The following is a 6,058-nucleotide window of genomic DNA, read 5'->3' as shown; positions in this document are numbered from 1 at the left end:
AATGGCCCCAAGTTGTACCAGGGGAGGTTTAGGCTGGGGAAAGGATAGAATCATGGAACAGCTTGCATGGAAAGGGACCTTAAAGATCATCTAGCTCCAACTCCCCTGCTATGGGCTAGGACACCTCCCACTAGGCCAGCTTGCTCAAAGCCTCATCTAGCCTGGTCTGAAACACTTACAGGGATGAGGCACCCACAGCTGGGCAACTTGTCTGAGTGTCTCACAACCCTCATAGTAAAGAACTTCTTCCTAATGTTCAAACTAAATCTACCCTGCTTTAGTTTAAAACCATTCCTCCTTGTCCTATTACTATAGGCCCTTAGAAAAAGTCCCTCCCCAACTTTCCTGTTTCCCCTTCAGGGTACTGCAAGGCTCTTACCAGGTCTCCCTGGAGCCTTCTGTCCTCCAGTGAAATTTTTTTTCACTGAAGGGGCTGTCAGTTGCTGAAACTGTTGGTTCTGAAGGTTGTTGGAACAAGCTGCCCAGGAAGGGGGTAGAATCACCATTCCTGGATGTGTTTAAAAAGCCTTGTAGATACAGTGCTCAAGGATATGGCTTGGTGGTAGGCTTGGTAGAGTAAGGATAATGGCTGGACTCAACAATCTTGAAGGTCATCTCCAGCCTAAATGACTCTATGACCTCCTGCTTGTAGTGCAGTCAAGCTGTCTATCACTGCATTTCTTCTGTCTTGGTGCTGTGGGGTAAACTGGACAAGCAGGTGGCTGTGTAGTGGTAGCATAGGAAAAGCGATGTAGCCTCCTACAGAGAAAAGAACAACTCCAGCTTTGGGGAGGTGAAGCAGGGCAAAAACCTATCCTTGGCAACTGCCTGGATTCATAGAACTGTTGGGGTTGTAAGAGACCTTCAGATGGGATTTTGCCCTCAAAGATGGGGCTGAGTTTTACAAGGTGAACACTCCATACATCCAGAAGGCTGATTAAAAGGGAATGAGCAGGGGGCTCTAAAAAAGATAGTATATATATACTTCCCTTTGTTAGAGATGTAGCAGATGTAAAGTAGTCCCCTGCTGTAGTAGATACCACAATCTTCAGCACAAAAGAGGTTCCCAAGGTTTTCCTAAAAGGCAAGCAGATCCATCTGAATCACATTCCCTTGTCTTCTCCTTTCAGCAACGGCATGGGGCAGGATTCACCGTGTCTAGCAAATGTGGCAAGGACAAGACACCCAAATCTTCTCAGAGCAAACACTCCCCCAGCTTCAGTGCCTTTTCTTACCCCCTCCCCAGTGGAGTTAACACACGTGGTTCCCAGCAGCTGCCACCAATATGATAAGAGCACTGAATAATTTATGACAGTCACAGAATGGGTAGGGGTCAGAAGGGACCTCTGGAGACCATCTAGTCCAATCCCGTGCCAGAGCAGGTTCACCTAGGAGGGGTTGCACAGGAACACATCCAGGCAAGTTATCCCCCTGCCCACTGAACCTGCAGAGATTCCTGCACTGCAGTGCAGATGTTAAAAGATCCCAAACAAACAGAAACTCCTCAGACTTTACCCCCACCCTCATCCTGCCCCAGTAATCTGCAGGAGGAAAGTAGGAGAGAAGTTCTCCTTCCCAAAGGGGATCATTTTGAAACCTTCCCCCTGCAGGCAGGAAATGCTGCGTGGGCTTCATCTTCCTGTTCACCTACGTGTTATGTCACTGGAACATGTTCAACAGATCATCTTGATGGGCTCAGCACTTTCCTTTGAAATAAGGGTGGTTTGTTCCAGCCAGGGCTAGTATTTCACTGCTTGCTCCCTGAAAGACTACCGTGCCCTCCGTCATAGAATCATGGAACAGCTTGCATGGGAAGGGACCGTAAAGATCATCTAGTTCCAACCCCCCTGCCATGGGCAAGGACACCTCCCACTAGGCCAGCTTGCTCAAAGCCTCATCCAGCCTGATCTTCAACACTTGCAGGGATGAGGCAGCCACAGCTGGACAACTTGTCTGAGTGTCTCACAACCCTCATAGTAAAGAACTTCTTCCTAATGTTCAAACTAAATCTACTCTGCTTTCATTTAAAACCATTCCTCTTTGTCCTATTACTATAGACCCTTAGAAAAAGTCCCTCCCCAACTCTCCTGTTACCCCTTCAGGTACTGCAAGGCACTTATCAGGTCTCCCTGGAGCCTTCTCCAGTCTAAACAGTCTCTGGTCTCTCAGCCTTTCCTCATTAGTTCTACCCCTTTAATAGTCTTGCAACCTCTGCTGAACTCTCTCCAGTAATTCCCTGCCCCTCTTGACCTGGGGAGCCCAGACCTGAAGACAGTACTCCCAATGAGGCCTCAGGAGGGCAGAGTAGAGGGGAAGGAGAACCTCCCTTGACCTGCTGGTCATGCTCTTCTTAATGCAGCCCAGGATACCATTGGTACTCCTAGTCACAAGGGCACATTGCTCTCTCACAGTCAACTTCCTGTCCATCTTACAGTCCTCTGTGGAACTGCTTTCCAACAGGACACCTAACCTGTACTACTGCAGAGAGTTGTTCTTGACCAGATGTGGGACTCTGCACTTGTCTGTGTCGAATCTCATTGCAGAGGGCAAAAATGATAAAGGAGGGGAAGAAACCATTAAAAGAAAGAAACAGATAAAGACAGAAATAGCTGCCATGCCACAATTCCCTAGGAGAAGCTGATTCAGGCAGAGAAAGAGGCCAGGCAAGACTGGAAAGCATGAGTCATCCAGCCCAGGGAAAACCAGAGGGCAGGAAGGGGTGGAAAAAGCTGAACACAGGATCATGACAGGGAAAAAACATGAATTTCATAGAATCACAGACTGAACTGGGTTAAAAGGAACCCCTAGAGTTCATCTACTCCAACACCCCTGCATTAAGCAGGGACATCCCCAGCTAGATCAGGTAGCTCAGAGCCCCATGGAGACTGTCCTTGAATGTCTCCAGGGATGGAGCCTCCACCACCTCCCTGGGCAACCTGTTCCAGTGTTTCACCACCCTCATACTAAAGAGCTTCTTCCTAATGTTCAATCTAAATCTACCCTGCTCTAGATTAAGACCAATTGCCCCTTGTCCTATCACTGCAAGCCCTTATCTAAAGTCCTTCACCCTGTAGGACCCCTTTTGATACTAGACAGGCACTATAAGGTCTCCCCAGAGCAAGTGCACATTGCTGGCTCATGTTTAGCTTCTCATCCAGCAGTGCCCCCCAAGTTCTTCATCTGTTCTTCATCTCATCATCCCCCAGCCTGCACTGATATCGAGGACTGTGCTGACCCAGGTGCAGGACCTTGCACTTAGCCTTGGCCCTGCTGTCAGACCACATAAGCTGCTGAATTTTCCACACTGCAGGAAGAACTGACTGGAGAGATGGACTGTTTGGACTGTTCCACCCCAGTAGTTTACTCTGATGGACCTTGATGTGACTCAAAAGAGAAAAGGCAGTCTTCAGCCAACCTAAGAGTTATAAATGTCAGTGTCAACTGAATCCCACTTGAAAATAAACTCCTAGTGAAAGAAATTCACCCATTGATGTACCTGCCATTTGTCTTTAAAATGCAGCTGCCCAGGGATTACAAACCAAACCACCACCAGAACTATTACATGGTGCTTATGCTTTTCATTTGAGTGTCCTCCCAGGCTGGCTCTCTGTGCCTCAAAGCCCTCTTCTGGCCACGTTAATTAAGGATTCACTAATCTGTTAAACCCACAAGAGCTGACACCGCCAGGATGTGGGGGAGGGCCTGTTGTACTTTCACTTGGCTTTAGTGATGTGTTTGCTCTGCATCTGGAGGTCACACCCTTAACCTCCCTAAGCATCCTCCCCCAAAATCCTTCTTTTTCATTCATGGAGTCACAGAAGCACAGAATTGCCTAAGGTGGAAAAGACCTTTCAGATCATCAATCCAAATCATTAGCTTAACACTGACAAGTCCTTGACTAAACCCTAAGCACTATGGCTACAGACTTTTAAATACCTCCAGGGATGGGGACTCCACCACCTTTCTGGGCATCCTGCTCCAATGCCTGAGACCCCTTTTAATGAAGAAATTCTTTCTAATGCTCAATCTGAACTTGCCTTAGTGCAACTTGAGGCCATTTCCTCTTGTCCTATCACTTGTTACTAGGAGGAACAGACCACCCCCCACCTCACCAGAACCTCTTTTCAGGGAGTTGTAGGGAGCAATGAGGTCTCCCCTCAGTCTCCTTTTCTCAAGACCAAACAATCCCAGTGCCCTCAGCCACTCCTCACAGGACCTGTTCTCTAGACCCTTCACCAGCTTCATTGCCTTTCTCTGGACACACTCCAGTACCTCACTGTTTGTGGAATAAGGGGCCCAAAACTGAACCCAGTATTTGTGGGGTGGCCTCACCAGTGCAGAGTATAGGGGCATGATGACTTCCCTTCTCCTGCTTGTTGCTCATCCTTCCTGGCCACCTGAGCACACTGCTGGCTCATGTTCAGACAGACAGAGAAGCTCCTGTGCAATTTGCCATGAGAGACTCATGGATCAGACCAGCTAATTTATAAATCGCTGGAGGGAAGGGAGGCCATCCAGAGGGACCTTGACAGGCTGGAGAGGTGGGCACAAGCCAACCTCATGAAGTTCAAGAAGAGCAAGTGCAGGGTCCTGCATCTGGGTCAAGGCAATCCCAGGCACAAATACAGGCTGGGCAGTGATGACTGGCTGGGAAGCAGCCCTGAGGAGAGAGACTTGGGGGTGCTGGTGGACAAAAAGCTCAACAGGAGCTCTCAGTGTGCACTTGCAGCCCACAAAGCCAATCAGATCCTGGGCTGCATCAGGAGAAGTGTGGCCAGCAGGTCGAGGGAGGTGATCCTCCCCCTCTACTCAGCTCTGGTGAGACCCCACCTGGAGTACTGTGTCCAGTTCTGGAGCCCCTATTACAAGAGGGATGTGGAGGTGCTGGAAGGTGTCCAGAGAAGGGCCACAAGGATGATCAGAGGGCTGGAGCACCTCTGCTGTGAGGACAGACTGAAGGAGTTGGGGCTGTTCAGTCTGCAGAAGAGAAGGCTCTGAGGTGACTTAATTGTGGCCTTCCAGTATCTGAAGGGGGCCTACAGGAAGGCTGGGGAGGGACTGCTCAGGATCTCAGGTAGTGACAGGACTAGGGGGAATGGAATGAAGCTAAAGATGGGGAGATTCAGGCTAGATGTGAGGAGGAGGTTCCTTACCATGAGAGTAGTGAAGCCCTGGAATGGGTTGTCCAGGGAGGTGGTTGGGGTGCCATCCCTGGAGGTGTTTAAGCCCAGGCTGGCTGAGGCTGTGGCCAGCCTGATGTAGTGTGGGGTGTGACTGCCCATGGCAGGGGGTTGGAACTAGATGATCCTTGTGGTCCCTTCCAACCCTGAATGGAACTATGGAACTATAATTTCACCCTGGAAGGTTATTGAATACACCCCCAAGAGGCTGGTAACACTGACAGGGAAGGAGGACACAGCAGTTTGGACAGGATTTTAGAGACTCATTGCCTAGATCTGAGCTAGGCTGCCTTCTGTGAGAATTCAGATCTGGGTGACAAGAACCACAGTGAATTAATGTTTCAAGACAGACCCAAAGATTCAGATTCATGAAGCTACAAAATAAGGAAGGAGGCTGCAAGAGACAAGGTGCTTTTCAGTGTGAGGCCAGGTTGGACTTGATGATCTCTGAGGTCTTTTCCAACCTTATTGATTCTATGATTCTAAGGTAAAACATTTCCCTGATTTCAAATATGTTGGCCTTACATTATATATAAGACAGCTAACATCAGAACCATAGGCCTGTGGAGGCTGGAAGAGACCTTTGAGATCACACAGTTCAGCTGCTCACCTAGAGCTCACAATCCCACCACTACTTCTAAGCCACTACCACTAAACCATGTCCCTAAGCACCACATGCACACATCTTTTAAATACCTCAAGGGAGGGTGGCTCCACCACCTCCCTGGGCAGCCTGTTCCAATGCCTGAGAACCCTTTCTGGGAAGACATTTCATTGTAATACATAACCTGAACCTCTCCTGGCACAACTTGAAGCCATTTCCTATTGTCCTGTCATGCATTGCATGTCAGAAGAGACTGATCTGCACCTCCCTCCAG

The sequence above is a fragment of the Melanerpes formicivorus genome, unplaced genomic scaffold (assembly GCF_026170545.1).
Source record: "Melanerpes formicivorus ecotype bairdi unplaced genomic scaffold, bMelFor1.0.p_v2 SCAF_51, whole genome shotgun sequence".
NCBI lineage: Eukaryota > Metazoa > Chordata > Aves > Piciformes > Picidae > Melanerpes > Melanerpes formicivorus.
The sequence above is the reverse complement of the archived record's forward strand: the minus strand, read 5'-3'. Positions refer to the sequence as shown.